Consider the following 24,726-nt stretch of genomic DNA (forward strand, 5'->3'; position numbering starts at 1 on the left):
GGGACATCCCTGAAAGACAGTGGTGAGGGCAAATCATCCCAGTGGGCAGAACTTCAAGCAGTGCATCTAGTTGTTCATTTTGCTTGGAAGAAGAAATGACCAGAGGTGCATTTGTACACTGATTCATGGGCTGTTGGTAATGGTTTGACTGGATAGTCAGGGACTTGGAAGGAACGTGATTGAAAAATTGATGACAAAGAGGTTTGGGGAAGAAGTATGTGGATAGACCTTTCTGAGTGGGCAAAAAGCATGAAAATATTTGTGTCCCATGTGAATGCTCACCAGAGGATGATTTCAGCAGAGGAAGATTTTAATAATCAAGTGAATAAAATGACCCACTCTGTGGCTAATGCTCAGCCTCCTTCCTCAGTCACTCCTGTCATTGCCCAATGGGCTCATGAACAAAGTGACCATGGAAGTAGGGATAGAGGTTATGCACATGAAGTAGGCTAGTAAGATAGGGAATTAATAGATGGATTTGGAACCTGGCAAAAGGTCCACACAGACATCAGTAACCACAAGATGGCTGCTGGAAGACCCTTCCCAAGATTCTGCCACTCAGAAGACTTCCTCCAGAAGCCAGGAGAAACCCTGGATATTCCCCAAGGACTTTATCATTAGGCCCTCCTGAGAGATTGATGGGATAAATAAGTAATCAGTGCAATGAACAGCTGGAACTCCTCCAATGCCATTAGCAAAGGGGTAGGATAATGAGAAGTTTAAAACTTGGTGCCTGGCCTGCGTTCGCTCCTTTGTGTGCTCTCTCGCCTGTGGACCTGAGCCTGCCTGCAGGCAGTCTCTCACCATTCTTCCTCTGCCATGTGTCCATGCAAGTAAACCTGGAGATTTATAATGTATAATGGGAAACTGTAGCCTGTAATCAACCTTTTTTATCACTTTTTGGCCCCCTCCTCTCTACCTGGGACCCCTGTTCTATTATTTTCTCCCATTTCTCTTCCTGCCCTACCTGAATAAATTACTGGCCTAGCTCACCCAGCGTGCTCTTGAAATTCATTTCTGGAGCATCACCAAGAACCTAAATGAAATCTGGTAACACATGAACTCAACAACATGGACTTCCCCTCACCAAGACTAACTTGGCTATCACCACTTATGTGTGCCCAATCTGCCAACAGCAGAGATCCACACTCAGCCCCTGATAAGGCACCACTCCCCAGGGTGATCAGCCTGCTTCCTGGTGGCAGGTTGATTACATTGGACTACTTCCACCATGGAAGGGGAAGCAATTTGTTTTAACTGGAATAGACACTTACTCCAGATATGGGTTTGCATTTCCTGCATACAATGCTTCTTCCAAAACTACCATCCATGGATTTACCAAATGTATTGCTAGAACAGTGAAATGGCCTCTTGAAGACTCAATTATGGTGCCAACAAGGTGGCAATATCTTGCAGGACTAGGGCAATGTTCTCCAGGAGGCTGTGTATACTCTAAATCAGTGCCCACTCTATGGTGCTATTTCTCCCATAACTAGGATTCATGGGTCCAGGAATAAAGGGGTGGACACGGGAGTGGTACCACTCACTATTACCCCTAGTGATCTACTAGGAAAATTTTTGTTTCTTGTCTCTGCACTCTTAAGTTCTGCTGGTCTACAGGTCTTAGTTTCAAAAGGAGGAGTGTTGCCACCAGAGAACACAACTATGATTCCATTGAACTGGAAGTTAAGACTGCCACCTGGCCACTTTGGGCTCCTCTTACCTCTGCACCAACAGGCAAAGAAGAGAATTACTGTACTAGCTGGGGTGATTGATCCTATCAAGGGGAAATAGGACTGCATCTACATAATTAGGGTAAAGAAGGGTATGCCTGGAATACAGGAGATCCTCTAGGGCATCTCTCAATACTGCCATGCCCTATGATTAAAGTCAATGAAAAATTGCAACAACCCAATCCAAGCAAGACTAACAATGGCCCAGAATCTTCAGGAATAAAAGTTTGGGTCACCCCACCAGGCAAAGAAACTCTGCCAGGTGAAGTTCTTGCTGAGGGTAATGGGAACTAGTAACAGGTAGTGGGAAAAGGTTGTAATAAATATAAACCTTGACCATGTGATCAGTTACAGAAATGAGGACTCTAATAGTCGTGAATCTTCCTTTTTTGCTATGAGTATGATTGTACATGTACATAAAACAAATTACTTTGTTTTCTTCCCTAACCTTTTCCCTTATCATATGAAAAGTTGTATTAGTTTCATGTCATAATATTTAATGATGTCAAGTTTAAGAGTGAATGTTGGGAAGCAGATGTGGTTCAGCTGATAGAGTGTCCACCTACCATATAGGAGGTCCAGGGTTTGAACCCCAGGGCCCCCTGGACCATGTGGTGAGCTGGCCCATGCGCAGTGCTACTGCACACAAGGAGTGCCATGCCACGCAGGGTGTCCCACACGTAGGGGAGCCCCACACTCGAGGAGTGCACCCTACAAGGAAAGCCGCCCTGTATGAAAAGCACAGCCCACCCAGGAGTGGTGCCACATGCACAGAGAGTTGATGCAGCAAGATGACGCAATAAAAAGGAGACACAGATTCCCGGGGCACCTGATGAGAATGCAAGTAGACACAGAAGAACACACAGCAAATGGACACAGAGAGCAGACAATGGGAAGGGGAAGGAGGTGGGGGAGTGAAATTAAAAAATTTTTTTAAAGGAGTGAATATTTCCCAAGCACTTGCACCCTATTCTGTAGGGAATGAATATGTTTCCACCTGCACGCAGGAAAGTTGAACATTATTTGGTGGAAATGTATATATATGCATGTCTTTATTGTTTTTACTTAGAGACAAAGTGTGGCTTTAGGTAGTGGGTATGGTTGCTGAGTTGACAAGGGGTGGACTGTGATGTTTAGGCTCATGTGTCAACTAGCCAGGTAACTGGGTCCAGTTGTTTGGTTGAGCAACCACTGGACTAACTATAATACAAGGACGTTTATGGGCTTTAGTCATCAGTGAGTTTACTGCCTAGATGGCTGATTACATCTATTATCAACCAGGGAGGTTGCTGTCAGCAATGAGTGATGTTTTATCCAATCAGTTGAATGCCTTAAAAAGGGAAGTGATTTCAGGATTCAGAGAAAATTTCCCCACTCATCTTTGGACAGCCAACATCTTCCAGAAACTCATCAAGAAACTTCATTGGACTTTCTTCAGAGCCCCTGGTTTGCAGCCTGCTTGTGGAATCTGGATGTGTGCACCCCCATGGTCAAATGAGAGAATCTTATAAAATCTCATACTATTTACAGATATCTCCTGTGATTCTGTTTCCCTAGAAAACCCTGTCTAATCCAGGTATATTAATATTTTCCCCCAACTTACCCTATTATTTTTTAATATATTTTATTACAGAGGTTGTGAACTTACAAAACAATCGTGCACTTGTGTAGAAGTCCCAAGAATACGTTTTCACCATCACATCACACCATGGTAGAATACTTGTTACAGATTTTGAGCCATAGTTTAAGATATAACTCCAAGTATTCATTATAGCCATTAACCATATGTTGGTTACAAGTATGGTTGAATTTGAATTCTAACACTATCATTTAATGGTCATATAACCTGGGACAAGTTTTTTAAAAATAAAATCTTATTGAAATATATCATTCATACATGAATATACATAAACAATAAGTGTATAGTAAAAGTTGTGAATTTATAAAACATCTCCCCACTACCAATATCTTGCATTGTTGTGAAACATTTGTTACAAACTATAAAAGAGCATTGTCAAAATTACTAACTTAGCCCATATCTTGCATTTGGTGTATTTTCCCCCAATGTACCCAATTACTAACACCCTATATTAGTATTATATATTTGTTATCATTTGTGAGAGAACATTCTCACATTTTCCTGGGACAAGTGTGTTTTTTTTTTTAAATAAAGTTATACTTTTTATTTCTCAACATTTCCCCCCTTTGATGCCCCTATGCACTTTTTTTATTGCTTGTATTTTTTTAATTAAAGTTAATAGATCACAAGAAACATTACATTAAAAAACATAAGGAAAAAACAAAAAACATAAGAGGTTCCCATATAATCCACTCCACATCCCACCAACACATCATTTTTGTAAATTATATATTTTTGAAGATAAATACATTACAAACAAAATATTACATTAAAAAATGTAAGAGGTTCCTGTATACCCCCTACCCCCACCCCATTCCTCCCACTGGGACAAGTTTTAATCTCTCTGGGCCTTAGTCTCTTACCCATAAAGAAGGAAAAAACATGTATCTCCCCACATGTTACTGTGCTTCATAAATGCCTTTAAGCATGTAAGACCCATAGAACTTAACTCGGTTCGTTTCTGCTATAAATACTATTAGAGAGGTTCTGGTTCATATTTCTGATTGTTTCTATATATAAAACAGCTTGAATTAAGAGACACATTTAAGGGAAACGGACTTTGGCCCAGTGGTTAGGGCGTCCGTCTACCATATGGGAGGTCCGCGGTTCAAGCCCCAGGCCTTCTTGACCCGTGTGGAGCTGGCCATGCGCAGCGCTGATGCGCGCAAGGAGTGCCGTGCCACGCAAGGGTGTCCCCCGCGTGGGGGAGCCCCACGCGCAAGGAGTGCGCCCGTGAGGAAAGCCGCCCAGCGTGAAAAGAAAGTGCAGCCTGCCCAGGAATGGCGCCGCCCACACTTCCCGTGCCGCTGACGACAACAGAAGCGGACAAAGAAACAAGACGCAGCAAATACACACAGAAAACAGACAACCGGGGGGGGGGGGGGGAATTAAATAAAAAAAAAAAAAAAAAAAAAAAAAAAAAAAAAAGAGACACATTTAAGATCAGTAAAACAAATAGGAACTAGTACCTAATTATTTGTTTTCCAAAGTTCTGAAAGTTACATTAGGGCATTTTTCGCTAAGGGAATTACGATGTATTTTCAGTAAGGGAATTATAATGTAGTTTAGTTATCTGTGTTACTAATTAATGTGTGAATGTAGCACTTTATTGGGAGGCCTCATATTTATTATGGGAATGGCAGTTAATCAGCTCTCCTAAATAGAGAATTTTCTGAAAATCGCAATCTTGGTTTTTGGCCTCCTTTTCTTCTATATTAGCAATAACTTATAGGCAAGTAATTAATCTTTTCTTTAAATCCGTTTTTCAAAAACACCCATAGAACACTTGGATTATTTTTCTTCATTCTTTCATCTTCCTTGCCATATTTCTGATCATTTGCATTTTGTGTTTGCTTTTAGATTATACCTTTCTTTATGATGTGACTTCATAGTGTCATAATGTCATAGTGTAGAATGAATTTTACTCTCATTTTATGTAGGTTTCTATTGAATTTTTGTTGTTGTGTCATTTTTTTTAAAGACTTATTTTTCATTTATCCCCCTGCCCCTTGCCCCCGTCTGCTCTCTGTGTCCATTCACTGAGTGTTTTTCTGTATTTGCTTGTATTCTCATTAGGTGGCTCCAGGAACTGATCCTGGGACCATTTGGAGAGGTGATTGCTCTCTTGCACCACCTCAGCTCCCTGTTCTACTATGTCTTCTTATTTCCCTTCCTCTGTGTCTCTTGTTGCGTCATCTTGCTGTGCCAGCTTTCAACGTTGGCCGACACTCCTGCGTGAGGTGGCTTTCCTGCATGGCGCAGCATTCCTATGCAGAGCAGCACTCCTGAGCAGAGCCGCATTCCCGTGTGGACCAGGACTCTGCATGGGCCAGCTCGCTGCATGGGCCAGCTTGCCCTCACCAGGAGGTCCTGGGCATCAAACCCTGGACCTCCTATATGGTAGATGGGAGCCCAATTGGTTGAGACACATCCATTTCCCTGTTGTGTGTTTTGCTGTTGTTTCTTTTCTAATGGGAGAAAATAAAACTAAAACACATTCAAGTACACTATAGCTGAGTGTATAAAACATTAAACATGCATGAAACAATTCTGTCATAAATATATTAATAGAACCACAGTCAGGTTTTTAGTCTGTATTTTCTATACGGTCTCTTTAATGCATAGACTCAAACTACACTCACATCTCTTCTCCCCAACTAGAAGAGAAATATAAATTTTCACCTTTTTCCCCTGCTGTGTCATTTTTACATAAGGTAGTTGCCATATGGACATGTTAAAAATCACATCTAAAATTATATGCATGCAGATGTTCTGCAAATACTGATTTTAGAGAATTTTTTTTTCTGAAAAATCTGGAACATCAGACATGTTCCATCTTTATTTAATGGGACAGTCTAAACCTTGCTAAAATTATAACTTTCATGATTGATTACATCATTGATCAAACCAAAGCTATTCTGGCATTAGCATCTGTTAATCAACCAGATGTTCTCTATGGTCACAGACAGAAGAAGATTCCTTCTCTGCTGGTTATGGGCTAATGGAGAAGAGCGGTTTTATGCAAGGGACTTTTCCCGGTAAAAAAAAAAAAGTAAGAATATGTGATGAGTCTCTTTAGAGTTGTACTCTTGTGGACTGGAGTTACATACTGAAAATCTGCATTCTTCTTTGGATCAATTTGTTAGTCATTTTCTGGCATCAGTTCCAGTCTTGTTTTAAGGGGGCACATTTTCATTCCCTTTCAGTGGCACATTTGCAACCCACATGAAAATAAGCTACTTATAAACCAAAATTCCTCACCTATTTTATAGCCCAATCTCTTACTAACGCTTGGTTTGTCCAAGTAAAATGCCAATATATAAATGTATCTACTAGCAGTAATAGAAAACCTTCAGTGAGTGATTCACAACCAAAAGTTCTTCAGTTACAACCATGAAGAAAACAAAATTGACCAAAAAAAGAACTTAGCCTTATTCCCATTGCATTAAAGAAAAAAGATGGGAAAGAAGGAAGAAAGGAAGGAAAACAGAAAGGCACAGAAAGAGAGGGAAGAAGAATAGGAGAGAAGGAAGGAAGGAAGGAAGGAAGGAAGGAAGGAAGGAAGGAAGGAAGGAAGGAAGGAAGGAAGGAAGGAAGGAAGGAAGGAAGGAAGGAAGGAAGGAAGGAAGGAAGGAAGGAAGGAAGGAAGGAAGGAAGGAAAGAAGGAAGGAAGGAAGGAGGGAGGGAGGGAGAGAAGGAAGGAAGGAAGGAAGGAAGGAAAGAATGAAGGAAGGAAGGGAGGAAGGGAGGGAGGGAGGAAGGAAGGAAGGAGGGAAGGAAGGAAGGCCACCATCTTTGATTTATCTTTTTGCGTAAGAATGTTTCCAAATGATATCAGGTCCAGAATTATCCCTAGACCCAGGAGGTCAGAAGTAAATGTTAATTCTTGCAATCTGCCCTTACACTTCAATCCATTCATAATATCTTATATTAGTGTGACAGTTTGAAGGTCTTTGATGAATCCCAAAATGAAAGATTGTTTTTAAACGCCTCCCTTCCTGTGGGTATGAGACACTTGGGACTACGTCACTGAGGCGTGAGCCAGGTTGCGTCTCTGCCCTCTCGCTGGGTCTAATATAAACGGAGACAAGGAGGAAAAGAAGGCTGCCCTATTTGATCCTGTCATGTGAAAGAATGTCCTCCAGGTTTCCCCACAGCTGAACTCAGAGGCCCAGGGAGAGATGAGCCATATGCCTGAGAGCTTACACCTGATCTCGGGAAGAAAGTGGAGCAGCTGAGACAGACAGAGGAAGCCTGGAAAGAGACAAGCCCTGGGCCTGGCTGCCCACAGCTGAGCTCTGGGAGACGGTCGATTCTGGAGGGGAAGGCAGAGATTGGCGGCCGTCTTTGTCCTGTGGCAGGATGCTAGGATCAACAGTGGCTGACTTCGGTGATAAAACATCTCTGGTAGTGACTTGATTGGGACATTTCATGGCCTCAGAACTGTACGCTTTTACCCAAATAAATTCCCCTACTATGAAAACCAACCCATTGCTGGTACTTTGCATTGGTAGCCCTTTGGCAAACTAAGACAATTAGTTCTTTAAAATAAATGGAAAGGATCATTAGAAAAAAATAACAAGTCTTAGTGGTCTAAATGGAAAAAATAGTAATATGGAATGCCAAGGATTACACTTCAAATTATGGGAAAAGTGAGAGAATATTTGCTCATCAGTGAGCACGGGCAATTTTAGCAGCATTTAGATTGACCTTGACCTTGTGCCTTCTTTTCTTGCCTACTTCCTATGTCTGAATCCCTGTATAAGTAAATCGACCAAGGCAAGGGAGAGGCAGAAGGACTGGTAATGTCCACCTGAAGACAGTGCTGCTAACAGCCCACAACGTTCTTTTCCTCACATCGTCTCATTTTCATTCTCACAACAAATCTGTAAGGGAAGCATTATAATACTGCTTTCACAACCAAGGGAGCTAAGGCTCAGAATAGTCAAGGGTCTGCCCAGGGAATACACATTTGATGGGGATGCTGAAACTCTAATACTGATCTTCAAATCCCAGGACAGGTGACTTCTTTCCTTGTTCTCCAGGGTAAAGAAGGTGGCTCACTGAAATGACAGTGAAAGGTCAGGCAGATCAGAACCTAACAAGATGTGATTTCTACTTCCTCTGTACCACAGATGCCCTCAGAATAACATAAATAGATATGCATTCACAATCACACACATATACACATATGCATGCACACACACTCAACACACTCTCAAATTCAAGATGCTGGATCCTTAGTCGAGAGGGGAGGATAGCTTCAGAGGCAGTGGCTCTGGAAAGCTGCATATTTGCCTGGTCATATGAAAATTGTTTGTCTCTGGTATCCATGGAGAATAGTGGGAGGGTGGTGGATTTATACTCACAAACAACCATTGGAAAAACAGAGCCAAACCAATTCACATTTGTGAGTGATGCTGGGCAAGCAGGGCAATTACTGACCTTTTCTGAAACCACACGCAGTGTTGAGCTGTTTTTATCAGGGTTTCACCTTAGAAAATCACAAAGAGAATTAATTAAAGCTTTCTTGCCTTCAGGAGGGGTAGAGGGACCTTAATTTGCAGCAGGGACCTGGCAGGCCATTACCATTTCAGAGCTTCTCATGGTTCCACTGCTTTGTGCTAATGACACATGTTCCAGGGGTAGGAAAAGCTGGCTTTTCAAGTGAAGTGCGCAGAGAGAAATCCATTCCTTTCCCAGCTGAGTAAGCTTCCAGCCACAGCCAAACCCAACCGGGCATATCTGTCTTTCCTTTTCTGAAGGCAACCGTAGACTCAGATGATAATTAAGGAGAAATGAACCATGGAGGTCATCTGATCCATCTCACAGCCGAGAAGAGTAAGAAGTGCTTCTGCTTCAAAGTCTGTTTCCTATCTTCCACCCAAAGAGGATACGAATTCTTCAATGAAGTTTCTAACTGAAATAATCATCTTTCTAACCTCCTTAAAACCTGAAGAAGGAGCAGTTCTGGATGGAGCCTATGGAAATAAGGCAAGCTCGGCTAAATGTTGACACACAGCCCACCCTCCATCTCAGTTCCCTCCATTAGTAAGCCATTTTTTGTCTTTTCTTTTACTATGCTAGCACCTAGGCCGTGGTAAGCTATGCAGCTTTGTAAGATGAAGCGTGTTGTCATGAGATGAGAGTCTGTGCCCAAATACCTACTTTACACTTAGGAGCCTCACTTTTTTCATCAATTTAATGGGAGCAATTGTGAAGATTACAAGAGTAAAGTATGAAAAGCATTAATCACACTGCCTGGCATATAATGTGTTGAATAAATAAAAACTACACAGACACCATGGGAATGTAGGATATTGCAAAGAAAATTAAGGAATAAACTTCACACACTAGAAAAAGCTAATCCTCCTAAAAATGTCACAACTCCACTCTTTTTTTAAGCCTTTGGGAAAAACTGTAAAAACTTCAGAAATGCTAAATCTAGCTATAGTACTGTATTTCTAGACCTACCTACATTTTATCAATCTGTAGACCCTCGTCCCTTCGATATTAGTACCACTAATTGAACTTTCCACGCTATTGGCTTAAAGGAACAAGGTAGCAGCCAATCAGGCCATGGAAGGCAAACTCTCTTCATCCTGTCCTTTATGATTTAAGTACTTGAACGTCTTGTATACTCAATGGGCAATTTGGAACCATGTCAGGTTGATTTCCCAAAGGGTAGAATTCAGTGTTGTAATCATCACACATATGGATACGACCTCACATACTTGAAAAGAGAGCAAAGAGAGAATGTATTCCTTGTTTGAAGTTAATTAAAGTGATAGTGAAACAGCCCATAAAACAGTCTGCAGCCAGCTAATTCTACTACAGCAAGGAGGTTGATTTATCTTTTTATCTTGCTTCTGGTGCATCTATTTTTTTCAAGGGTATTTTTCTCCTTGAATTAGGAGAGAAAACAATTCTGCTACTCAAATAAATAAAATTGTCCTTTTTGTGAAAAACTCCCAGGGACACCAAAAATTAGAGTTTTTGGATACTTTTTCCTGGCCTTTTCCCAGGGTGTCTGCTTCAGACTACAGACAAAAGGAACAAATCACTATTACCCCATTTTATTTCCTTCTATTTTAGGGAATCTGTGGCCACTAAATAGTCATTCAGACATTTGGAGAACAAGTTTCTCCATTGTTTTTAGTCCATCTACAGCACAAAATAGATGTAGGTTAGGCATGTATGCAGAGTACATGTGAAATCTGTAAATTTCCCTATTTATCTCCTCCTCTTTCCCTCTGTGTACCAAGAACAGGATCTGATAGAGGATAAGTTCTAAATCAATATTTGTTGAATTAATACATAAATTTCTAATCTTGTTTAAACCCAGGCATGTTCTCTTTACATAGTCATTAAGAATCAAGCAATTCCTAGATGCTCTGAAATGATTTTTCTTTTTCCAAAATTTCACACCAAGAACCTTCTCTGAATACACATATATCCTAATGACCCAACTACTCTCCAATTTTTCTCAATAACTCACGTTTAGAGATTATTTACTATGTATCTGGCATTGTACCGTGCATTTTAGAATCAATAACTTTTGAAAACTTTACAACAATCCTAGAAGGAGTTTATAGATAAAGAAATGAAGATTAGAGAATTTTAACAATTTGATCAAAGTTGAATAGTAGGAAAGGAACTAAGGCAGTGTTCATTTCTTCATTATTGTACTACATTGCCTTAATGAGTAAAATGATATGCATTTGTAAAGAGGGAAGGGACTTAGACGATACTGAGTCCAATTGCTTCATTTCATGTAACTAAGTAAGATTAAATGGCAAGCTAAAGGTTTCCAGGCTAGGCAGATCTAAACAATAAAACAATCGTCCAAAGTCGATTGCTCTTTTCACATTTGAGAATTAACTATCCACCGTGTAATTCAATTCAACAAAAAACTCTCTTTTCCAATGTTGGTATTCATTGTTAATTGATTCCTTCCTGTCCCCATTCTCCTGCCCCTTCACTTTTCCTGCATTTGTCTCACTCTCAGAAAATACTTCTGTCTTCACCAATCCTCTTTTCTCCACTTTTCTTCTCTGCACCCTCCCCTGCAGTATTTGACCCTTTAGAGCTTCTTGATGGTGTTGTCTGCATTTGATCCCTTGTCTGGCCTCCCTGCTTATTTTCTTCCCACATGCCTGATTGTTCATTCTCAATCTCCTTTGCTTGCTTCTCCTCTACCAGCCCTTATAATGCTGTTTTACTCACGGTCTTCTCTTTCTTCTCTCAATCACCACCACCTTTATACTAATATTACCCACATCAGCAACTTCACCCCAAGATTCAATATCAAATTTACCACCACCTGCAGAGTATTTCAACCAGCATGCAGTTCTGAATGCAGCACTAATTCAGCAAGTCCAATGCTGAACTTGTTTTCTTTGCTTCCCATCAGACTTGCTTTCTAACTTTCTTTCTTGGATGATGGCATTACCAAGATCATTGCTACTGATCACTGATGCAAAAACTGGCAATTGTACACAGTCTCCCTGTTCCCTGCCTTAAGTTGCACCACAAGTCTACATTTCCCAACACGCTTGAAACTACATGCATCACATAACTGAAATCTGACTGATGGAATATGGGTGAAAGTGATATCTACACCCATCTGGACATGACCCAAAAGGTTGGTGGAATGTTCCATTCTGCCTTTCTTGCTGTTCTAGTTTTCTAAAAGCTTCTGGAAGCAATATATCAGAAATGGGTCTGCTTTTACAATGGAGTTTATTAAGTTATAAGCTTAAAGATCTACGGTCATGAAAGTGTCCAAATCAAGGCATCATCAGGAGAGCCTTTCTCTGAGCTGTAGCTGCAGGTGATCAAGTAGGTGACAGGGCAATGGAGGTGTTGGCTCATCTCTCTCCTCTCCTCTGGGCCTCGTTGCTTTCAACTTCTGGCTAAAGTGCCTTCCTCTCAGCTTCTGGCTCTTGGGGTCTTCTTTCTCCACTTCTGGGTTCCTCTCTGGCTCTGCAGCCCTCCTTCCATGCCTGTGGCTTTTTAGTCCTCTGTTTATAAAGGACTCAGCAAGAGGATTAAGACCCACCCTGGGTCATGCAATCTTATCAAAGGCCCTTAATTGAGGTCATTGAAATCAAAAGGTCCCTCCTCCAATAGGTTTACATACACAGGGATGGATTAGCTTTAAGAACAGGATTTTTTGAGGTCCACAAATGATCCAAACTTCCACAATCTCTTCTCTCTCCTGCTCCAGATAGTTTCCAGTGCAGAGATTCATGATCTAACTAGATTGTGAGGCCAGGCAGTGGAAGAAGCCTAGGTCCCTGAGTACTCCATGGAGCAGAGCTGTTCACTCCTTTGTCAATCCTCATTAAGGTTAGGAATGAGCAAAAAAAAATTCTTACTGTGTTCAGCCACAGTAATTTGGGGCCTAATTATTACAGCAATTAACTTACTCTGACCAACACAGTTTACAAATTTAGTTATCCCAGGGATGAGCCTCCCTGGCACAAAGAGATTACAACCAAGCACCAGCTAGTGAGGCAACTGGGAAAAAACCTTGAATTAAAGGGGGAAATGGTAAGGACAGATGGGTTTATATGGCTAAGAGATTTCAAAATGAGTTAGGAGATAATCAGAGGGGTCATGCTTTGCACATTTCAGCAGGATCCATAGACAGTTAAAGTAGATACAACCCCAGGTGGTGGTTCTCCTGAGGGCTATGGAGACACAGGTTCCAAGGTCATAACAGATGGCTCTGGAGTTCAGTTTCTTGCCAGTGGGCCCTACTTTGGAGTTTGTGCTCCTGAGTATGACGGAGTTGGATTCAGATATGACTTCTCTACACATGCCTCTTCTGCCCCTTTTGTTGAAGCTGTGGTTGGCACTGGTGTTGGTGTATGCCCAGAAGACTTGAATCTCTGAGCTGTCCATGTGTTAACTGGGCCCTGAACCTCAGTGAAGTTGCAGCACCTACTCTCCAATTCGTTGGACTTACCCAGGTCAGCTGACAGGGAGGTGAGGATGGACAACCACAACACCAAGGAACTGAGAGAGTCGAAAGCTGTGGGCAGGAAAGTCCCATCCATCAGCCATGTGGGATTGAGGCTCCCTCTTAATTGAGAGGTGAAGTGAGCATCACCATCCCAGGGTCCTCAGGATTGGGGAATATGGACTGGAGTGGACTTCCTAGTATTCTACTATAGAATTACTGTGACTCTAGCAATGAAAGAAATTGTATCATTTATGTGGAGACAGTGGACATGGGAGTTGCCAATATTAGGAAGAGGGAAGGGGAGGTGTGATATGGGGACATTTTTGGGACTTGGAGTTGTCCTGAATGATAGTGCAGGGTCAGATGCAGGACATTTTATGTCCTGCCATAACCCACTGAATGGACTGTGAGAGAGTGTAAACTACAATGTAAACTATAATCCTTGCTGTGTAGCAGTGCTCCAAGGTGTGTTGATCAGGTGCGGCGGATGTGCTACACTGATGACGGAAGTTGTTGATTGGGAGGGGTGAGGGGTATGGGGAGTGGGGCATGTGGGCTCCTATATTTTTTAATGTAATGTTTTGTACTATCTATGGTTTTTTTTCAAATAAACAAAAAATATTTTTTTAAAAATTTAGTCATTGGTAACGCTCTCCTCTTATTTCTTTTGCATATCAAATTATTCATGATTGCCAGGTGTCCCACCTGCATCATTTTTAAAACTTCTCTCCATTTTTACCAATTATGTTTCAGCTTAATTGTTTCTACTTTACTCCCATGCTTTCATATATTTTAATGGGAATAGTGCCATTGGTTCTCAGCTTTCCTTAGCTTCAAATATTGTGTCCAATTCAACTCTTTCTTCTACTGCCTTACTTTCTAAACAGAAATCAACATCTAAAATATCAAAGTTTAAAATCCTTTCATGGCCAGAGATCATTGCTATAGGGGAAAAGTGTGAATTCTCTAGCATAACTTTGGAGGCTCTTTGGCAATCCTCTCCTCCATACTTTTGCTTCTCTAAGCTGTTTCACATTTCACTCAAGATGGTCACTGTCCTCCTTCTATCACATTATTCATTCTATTTATAATAATATAATTAACAGTATTGTAATTCTTTTTATTTTATTCTCTGCTGTCAAAATTCTACTTATTCTTCAAGGCCCCCAGTTATCCTCTGTCCTTAATTCCAGGTCAGAATTCATTCCTGTGAATGTAGCTATTATATCAACTTGTGTTAACCTTAGCTCTGAAAATGCTTCTTTCTTCTTCCCCCATATTTTGACAGATGCTTGAAATCAGTATTAATATGTTTTTCAAATGTTTATTCCCTTAGATCTTTAGATCATGCTTTGTGCTTGAAGAAAGTGCACAATAAACAACTGGCAAATGATTGAGGAAATGAATGAAGATACAAATACAGTATCAAACATATCATATATGAAACAATTTGCTAGGCACTGGTGTCAAAACTTAAAGTCCAGTGGTCTCACAGTATATTCCAACTCATCAAAGATTTCGTAAATATATCAATTCTTTGAAGAGGTTGGAATTCAAAGCTACCTTTTACCTTTTTTCATATTTTATGACCTATTTTAGGCTCTTCTTAGATTGAGATGCATAAAGCCACTTACTCTAGAAAATTCATAAGAGATCAAAGTAAGATACCACTGGAGAATACACTTAAGGATTAGGAAGGGGTAGTAATACTGTCATATAATCATTTTGATTTTATCTCTCTTGCAAAGCCTGAAAAGCTCTCCTTTGGTATCTCAGACCATCCATGTTCAGCCCATCTGATAAACTTATAGAACACATTGGGTACCACGGGCTGTCAAATTTATAACCATCTGTCCTATTTAATGTCCTGCCTTGTTGCCTACTACTATTAATTATTCTTGTGTTGTTTAATTTTGATAGGCATACACCCTATCTCCTTGCTAAATCTTAAAACTCTTTCAGCATAAAATCTCCCTTGGTAATTAGCAGTCTGGTCTGTATATTATTCAAAAAATAGCTCAAATTTCATTTTGCTTTGTTTTTGTCTTCAAAATATACAGTAGAAAAAAAATGATAACACAGTGAAATTCTCATGCTTGGGCTGTTTTGTTGTTTGGGGGTGCATTTCTTTTGTTAATTTTGGCTATTTAAAACTCTGATGGAGCAGATGGAGCTCAAGTGGTCGAGCGCCTGCTTCCTCTGCATGAGGTAAGTTCCTGGGTTCAATCCCCAGTATCTCCTTAAAAAAAAAGAAAGAGCTTCTATGTTACACATTTGGCCTTTGATATCCATTACTTTTGTGGCGGTGATCAAGACATTTAATTTTGCAGCAAGCCTCATTGGGTATATTTTGATTGAACAGAAACTGTTAGGCAGGATTATTTTAAAAGGAATAATTTCGGGATTCACATTATTTTGCTCAAGACGCAAATGATTAATCATGTGTGGTAGCTAGAATTGATACTGAGAAATGACATGAAGGAGAAGAAAAGATTCACTCTGTGTTAATAATGGAGTTTAAAATGCCAAGTCTGAGTTTAACTCTCTCTTTTTACTGCTCTGTGCCCTGGTGTACTCAGCTATTATTACCCATTTCATTGTGTGTGTTAATTACATAAAAGGTATAAGTACTCTATATATACTATAAGGAAGGAATTTGTTTCCTTCATGGCTATCTAACTGTCTCAGATTCTTAAGTTCATCTATGATTGAAAGCAAATAGGAGGCTACAGCTCGATCCCTGAGGTTCTTTAGTTAACGTGAAAAGAAATCCTGGTGGGAATCATGGTTATCTGGTGGCGAAAAACCTGCCCATGACTTGGGGTATGAGAACAAGTAAAAGGGAAGAATAAATGCTCCTTACCATTAAGCCTAACTGGATCTAATTGGAACACCAAAATGACCTGGCTGTCTTCCTTCCCCTAACTTTGAATTTTTGTGTAAAAATGAGGAAGTGGGCACGCAGAAGAAAGGGTAGAAATTAGAGCTGGCCAGAAGAAAATTAGAACATGAATGTTGCCAGATACCCTTCTTGCTCATCATTCCGGAGCAAAAAAATAAAAAATGTAAAAATCGCAAGTGACTCCAACTACATTGGGAGCACGAAGTGAAGAAAACACTAGCATGTGATGCTTTACTGAATTTTCTGAGAAGTAGCCCCATTCCAACATCAGCATGCCAAAATGCCTTCCCGAGCATCGGCTGAGGAGACCGTTCATCTCCCTGCCATCACGCTGCCCAGGGCGTGACGGGCAGACAGTTTACAGTTTGGAATGGCAATAGTCAATCTGCTCTTCAAAGCCTCTGAAACCCCGAAACCAGAAAGCCTGCTTGCAGAATGGAATTCCCAAATCGAACATTCAGAGCATATTGCATGTAAGAAGCTCCAGGCTTTCTTCCCCACAGCCCCCTGACGGATGGAAAACAGGAGAAGGCTACGGACAGGGTTCCCAAAGAATGAAAATCTGCATTAATATTTGCGCGTGGCATGAAGCTTGCAGTCCTCCGACGGCATTCCTCTTGATTTAGTCTGCAAATCTTCTCACCGTCCTTTTTAACAGAATTAAACCCTCCAGCCACCACGAAACTCACACACCGTGACATACTGTCCCTTGCTCCAGTTTGGGACACAGGCCGCGTCGGGTTAAAAATAACCGTTCCATGGCCTATCCCCTTTTGCTCCCTAGCAGAGAGGTCAAAACAGCCAAACATCCCCAAATCTGCCTTGAAGCCAAACTATTTGCATTGGTCCCTCTCCTGCCCCTTGTTGCCCATAGGTGGCGCTGCTGCAAAGCAGATCGATGCACGTGGCGCCTCCAGCACTGTGCCAGGCGGCCAGCCGCGGAGTCAAGTCCGCAGGTGAGCTCACCCACGCCACCTGACAAGCATCGCAGGGACCAGCCTTCATTCTGTCGCCACAAGTGATGTTTATTCACGAAGCTCGTGAGTCGTCCACAAATTCAAATAGGCTTTTTACACAGGGCCCAAGCAGAGACCTATTCTTAAATAAGTCCAGGCTTTTCTGTAATCACTCTAGGATTCTCACCCAGGTAAACCCCAGTTCACCTCACTGGGATATTTTGAAATGATCGTTGCTTTACAGTTTCCTCGGCAAGCCCTATTGTTAGAGCCTCGTTGTTGTCTGTTTTCATCTAGGAGAAACCAGGTTTTCGTTTTTTCCCTCTTCCTTCTCTTACCTGATACTGTGCTTCCGGGCTTTGACAAGAATACCACCTAAATGATGTCACAGGTAAGGAGAGACCTACTGTCTTCTGTCCTCTCTCCGACAGACAGAAGGGAAAAAACCCAAACTGGAGATTATATATATCTACTCCATCCTACAAAATCCATCCATGTTTAGTCGTTATATGCCTTTCCATATCTTGGCAAGGAAAATATGATCATTGCAGCAAAGCGATGTCCAAAAAGCAAGGTTAAACAATGGCAAGTTGAAAATCAGTCATCCTTCCGAAATGATTTGTCGATCAGCTAAGAAGAAGCTGTGAGAAAGTGAACGCTAAACAAGGCCAGTGATTCTGCACTACCATGCTTGTCCATCGTTCTGCCCCGGTTGTAAGGATTATCAGCCAGTGGAATCAGCACAGCAGTTCAGATTCCTGGAATTAGGACACCACTGGGAAAGGCATATGGATCTGTCCAAACAATGGCAAACTCACAAGACATCATTGGATTTTTTTATTTCAGAAAAATTACTATAAGCCTTCCAAAATAGACCCTGAGCATTTTTGCTCACGATTCTGGCAAGGTCTCAATTTCCAAAGACACCCTGATCTTGGCGGCATAAGTTCCCCATGAAGCTACTACACTGAACTGTCTCCAGAAGCTAACCATATACTTTTTCTATGATTAAGTGAGAACAGGCCAATTTTAGTTTCATAAGCTTGCAAGGGCTGGGTGGGACAATGGCAATCAAGGTGCAGAGCAGGTATCATTGGTCTACATTAGAGCTATCAGTTCTCAATTGTTATCCACTCTAGTTGCATGTCAGAATCATCAAAGAGGCTCATTTTTCCCTGCAGATCTCTGCCTTTTTAACACATTCAGCTCAGTTCGCAGTGCATCTAAGTAGGTTTCTGGGCATTCCTAAGGTATTCCATTGGCCAACGGTTCACGATTAATATTTGAAGATATCTAGTCACAGGAAGTCTGCCTCTTTCTGTTAGATAAATAATGCATGTTTACATAAGAGGAATGTGTCAGTATTAGGGAAACCAGCTCCAATCTCATGACCCCTATCCCAATGGAAATTTATTGGACCATAAAAACAAAATTATGGAAATCAATTCCTTAAACTCCTACAGCTAAATGTCAAACTCAACCCTGTGTCCATGCAGGATACTGGGCCTCTCCAAATGTCTTTTAGTGTAATTCATAGTTTTCTTTTTTAAAAAATATTATTTGTCATCCATTTCTAAAAAAGGGAATATTGCAATGCAATTAAATTATTGTTGCTTGATGGTACAAACATTTTTGTAGTCCTTGCAGCATTGACTTTTGATGGTCATCCAGGAATTCTTTTGATTTCTGGTCTCCCTTTCTCTCCTCTCCTCCTCTACTCCCCCACTCCTCATTCTCTACATTAGATTTTTTTAAAAGACACTGGTATACAAACAGGGGCTGATATCCTAGATATCCTTGTTCACTTGATCTACAGGCAAGGGATTTTAGAACCAGAGATCCAGTGATTATAGTTTATTGAATTTGCTTTAAACAGCACATTTCCCAAGAATCATTTCAGAGGACCAATGATCCATTCACTGGTCTCATGAATTACCATTAAGTTCTTAGTCAGTGGATCAAATGAAAATTTAAGGTAGTAAAGTTATGAAATCCATAATTCTTTGAAGTGTTTCATCTCAACCACAGAACAATAGTCTTAATATCCATCACTCTCTAAAATTATCTTATATATTTGTATACACATTTATTGCCTCTCTCCCCCATTTGAGTGTAATCTTTATAAAAAACACCAGAGAGAAGCAGATGTGGCTCAAGCAATTGGGCTCCCATCTACCATGTAGGAGGTCCAGGGTTCGATGCCCAGGGTATCTTGCTCGTGCAGCAAGATGACACAACAAAAAGAGACACAGAGGAGAGATAATAAGACTTGCAGCAGACCAGGGACCTGAGGTGTTACAAGAGAATAATCACCTCTCTCCCACTCTGGAAGGGCCCAGGATCAGTTCCCAGAACTGCTTAATGAGAAGACAGGCAGACACAGAAGAATGCACAGTAAATGGACACAGAAAGCAGCAGTGGAAGGAGGGGAGAAAAATTAATCTTTTTTTAAAAAGACCCACTAGAATAGTGATTCTTTTATGGTAAGGACTCAATACATAATTATAAATAATAAACATAATATTCCACAAATTCTGGTATTAGAGGTAGAAATCATATAAGAAGTTAATTATACAGCAATAATAGGAAAACAATAGGTAAATTGGACTTCATCAAAATTAAAAACTTTTGTGTATCAAAGGAAATTGTCAAGAAAGTCAAAGCAAAATATTTGTAAATCATATATCTGATAAGGAGAAAATATTTGTAAATCAATATCTGGTAATGATTTAATATCCAGAATATTTTATATTTATTTTTACAAGTCAACCATAAAGGACAAACAGTGCAATTTAAAAGAGGACAAAGGTCTTGAATCAATATTTCTCCAAAGAAGATATATAAATGGCCAATAAGCACATGAAAAGAGGATCAACAACATTAGTCATTAAGAAAATGCAAATCAATAGCACAAGGACATAACCCTTCACATCAGTAGGATGACTCTATTTTAAAATAAAAGAAGGAAATAAAATAAGTGTGATCAAGGATAAGGAGAAATTAGAATAACTTGTGCATTTTTGGAGGGAATATAAAATGATGCAACCATTGTACAATGGTTTGATGCCTCCTCAAAAAGCTAAACAGAGGATTTTTGTATGAACTAGTAATTTCAATCCTAAGTATATACCCAATAAACTTAAAAGCAGGGACTCAAACAGATACTTGCACACCATAGCAACATTGCTCACAATAGCTAAAAGATAGAAATGACCCAAATGTCTATCACAGATGAATGGATAAAGAAAATATAGTCCATACATACAATGGAATATTATTCAGCTGTGAAAAGGAATGAAGTTCTGATACATGTGACAACATGGATGAACTTTTAAAATATGCCAAGTGAAAAAGGCGGACAAGTAATGAAAACATTGTGTGACTATACTTATATGTAATATAAGTAAGCAAATTCATAGACAGAAAGTAGATTAAAGATTACCAGAAGCAGGGGAAAGGAAGTAACGGGAATTTTTTGCATAATGGGTATAGAATTTCTGTTTGGGGTGATTAAAAATATTGATAATTGATGGTAGTGATGGTAGCACAAGAGTGTAAATGAAATTAAGGCCACTGAATTTTACACTTATAAATGGCAAATAAAATAATTAATTTTACAGAAGTTAATTATCCCTAATTCATGGTTTGTGGGGTGGCAAAATGGTACAACCACTTTTCAAACCAGTTTTCCGGTTTCTTATAAACATGAACAAGCATTTATGATATGACCCAACAACCTAACTCCTTAGGTATTTACCCAAGTGAACTGAAAACTTACCTTCACACACACAAAAACTATATGCCTAAGTATTTACAGCAGCTTTATTCATAATTGCCAAATACTGGAAACAACCAGAATGTCCTTCAACAGGTGCATGAATAGGAACACTATGGTATTTCTGTATAATGGAATACTATGCAGCCATATAAAGGAACGAACTATCAACACACTTTAAATGCATGCTGCTAAGTGAAATAATCCTGTTTCAAAAGGCTATTTATGGAATAGTCCATTACATGACATTTTAGAGAAGGAAAAACTATAGGAAACTTTAGGGGTGGAAAACAGATAAGTAGTTGCTGGGCCTGAGGAGGGCAGATAGTTGTCTACAAATGGCCACGCAGGAAATTTATAGGGTGATAGGACTCTTCTCCATGGTACTGTGAAATGTATACATGACATTATACATCTGTCAAAATCCATAGAAGCAAGCACTACAAATTGTGAACTTTATTTTATGCAAACTAAAGCAAGTAAGCAACAAACCACAAGCAGTTATGAAGCCCAGTTGGAATGCAGCTTCTGATAAATAAATCTAAGTATATTATAAAGTGTGAGAAATCCTCAGTGGGGCAAAAATGGGTTGGCCGAAGTGAATTTGCAAAGCAGGGTTTTGACCAGAAATTATAAAGCCAACGGCAAAAAAAGTACTGTACATCAATAATGTACTGCAGTTGGTAAGTTTGTTTCTCAGGAGTACAGGTTAGCAATTCTGAAACAACATTACTTATATTTTAGAGACTAACAAATAAATACATAAAGGGTAAATAATGGGAACCAGGTTTCTCAATGCCAGAGAAAGAAGTCATAGGAAACAACTGGGAAGTGGATTAATGTAGGAAATATCGGTATGAACTTCTGTTATTATCTAGAATATATACATATAGATATGTCTATATGCATGCATACATCTAGAAATTTACAGAAATAAATACAGCTATGTGTGTATTCATGGGTCTGTTTCCATACACTGGGCACTGAATGGACCTAGAAGCAGTGACAGCCCAGCAGCAATAAGCATAACTAGCATAACCCAGATCTTGGTTTCTAAATGCCATTCTGAAATGACAATAACCAGGTTTTTTTGGAAAAATGGCATATTCTTGGATTGGAGCCAAAAAAATCCAAGATGTACCTGGAGTACCTTATAATGCCAATAATCAAACAAGTGCTCCAAAAAACAGGGGCATGTCAAAAATACATAAAAGTGTCAATGACCAATGCTAGGACAAAAATAGTGTATTGTGTTATAACCCAGACAAAATATCTATCTGTGACATGGTGTTATAAATAAATGATTGAGTAAACTGATAATGGGGAAATTGCCAAATAGTCCTTACAGACGAATTCCAATTAATATATAGAAAAGGAATGCAGGAAACCAAAAATAACCATTTGGCCACCATAGTAATAATTACTTCTTGCAAGTTCCACAGATAAATCCTCAAATAACTGGGCAAAATATTAGTGAGAAACAGGATATTTGCACAGCCTCAAAGTATCTCTCCCAGAACACTTAATAATTACTGTGGTAGTTTTTAATATCTGCCCACAAATTCATTGCTATTCCTCTTTGCAGGACTTAGACCTTAATTCTCCTTCCCTGGATTATGGGCTTGAGTTAGTACCTCACTTCTAATTATTAGAGTATGAAAAGGAAAGAATAATAACCTAACAGTGGAGAAGCCTAACAGACGCTACCTGAATAAAGTGATGTCATGTTGATAATATGTATCCTCTGAATGATGTGATGAGAAGCGCACTTCGTTTGTTCCGTATTCTTTCCCCAAATCTATAACCTCCATCTAAAATGTGAAAACATCAGACAAACCCAAATTGAGGGACATTCTACAGAATACATATCCAGTTCTGTTATGCAAAAATGTCAAGGTCTCTCTCTCTCTCTTTCTCTTCCTCCCTCTCTCTCTCTTATACACACACACAAGCACATACACACACAGACTGATAAACTGTGACAGAGTGAAGATTAAAGATACATGACAACTAAAGCATTGTGGTATCCTGGATTGACTCCAGCAAGAGAAAAAAACCATAAATGGAAAAAGTGGAGAAATCAAAACAAGCCTATAGTTTAGTTAATGGTATTGTACCACTGTTAATTTCTTAGTTTTGATAAGTCTTCCTTGATTATATTAGATGCTAACATTAGGGAAACCTGGGTGAAGGGAATAGAGGAACTTTCTGAACTATTTTTTTAAATTATTCCCCCCTCCCCCGCAGCTGTTTGCTTGCTGTCTGCTCTCTGTGCCCATTCGCTGTGCATTCTTCTGTGTCTGTATTATTTTTATTTTTTATTTCCCCTCCCCCCCCTTGCAGCTTGCTTGCTGTTTGCTCTCTGTGCCCGTTCACTGCGTTTTTTTCTGCGTCTTTGCTTATTTCCCTTTTCATTGCATCACCTTGCTTAGTCGGCTCTCCACGGCACTTGTGGGCCGGGCAGCACTATGTGGGTCCCGGGCTGGTGGCTCTCCACAGTGTGGGGGCGAGCCCGCCTTCACAAGGAGACCCCGGGACGCAAATCCACGGCCTCCCATATGGTAGATGGGAGCCCAACTGACTGAGCCACAGCCACTTCCCCTTTCTGAACTATTTTTATAACTTTTATATAAATACAATAAAATCTTTTCAAAGCAAAAGTAAAATGTTTAAAAGAAAAATAAGTTAATTAATGATATATTCCAAATGGGTGGTGAAGACCAAAAGTGGCAGAGGATACAACTGTGAAGATGGGCAGCATCAAAAATGTAGCCAAAAAAGATTCAGATAGACACTTTTCCAAAGAGGAAATTCAAATGGCCAAAAAGCACATGAAAAATTGTTCCATATCACTAGCTATTAGGGAAATGCAAATCAAAATGACAATGAGATGTCATCTCACACTGCATAGAATGACTATTATTTTTAAAAAACAGAAAATAATAAGTGCTGGAGAGGATGTGAAGAAATAGGAACACCCCTTCACTGTTGGTGGGATTGTAAAATGGTGCGGCCTCTGTGGAAGACAGTTTGGCAGTTCCTCAGGAAGCTAAATATAGAACTACCATTTGAGGCAGCAATTCTTCTACTCTGAATATATCTAGAAGAACTGAAAACTGTGACACGAACAGACATCTGCACACACTGATGTTCATAGCAGCATTATTACAATTGCCAAAAGATGGAAACAACCCAAGTGTCCATCAATCAATGAATGGATAAATAAAACATGGTATTTACAATGATGAAATACCATGCTGCAGTAAGAAGAAATGGAATTGGAACACATAAGATAACATGAATGAGCCTTGAAGATAATCGTGAAGCAAGTTAGACACAAAAGGACAAATATTGCATGGTCTCATTAATATGAACTAAATACGAAGAATAAGTGCATGGACTTAAAAACTAGAGTATAGATTACTAGGAGATAATAGGAGGCTGAGAAGAGCTACTGATGCTTAATTTATGTAAAAGTTTTAATTAACTTGACTGTAAAAAGTATGTAAACAGATAGAGTTGGTGGTAACACATTATACTGAGTAGCCCCTGGTTAATAAATGGGATTGTGGCTAAAAAGGAATGTAAATGTCAATTGAAAGAATACTAGAGAATAATCTAGAGACTAAATAACACAGTGAACCCAGAGGTGGATGAGAATCACTGTTGCTGGTACAGATGCAAGAGTTTCCTTCTGTGAGCTAGAGCAGATGTACATCACTATTGCAGGGCGGTGGGAATGTGGAGAAGC

The sequence above is a fragment of the Dasypus novemcinctus genome, chromosome 29, assembly GCF_030445035.2.
Source record: "Dasypus novemcinctus isolate mDasNov1 chromosome 29, mDasNov1.1.hap2, whole genome shotgun sequence".
Classification (NCBI taxonomy): Eukaryota; Metazoa; Chordata; class Mammalia; order Cingulata; family Dasypodidae; genus Dasypus; species Dasypus novemcinctus.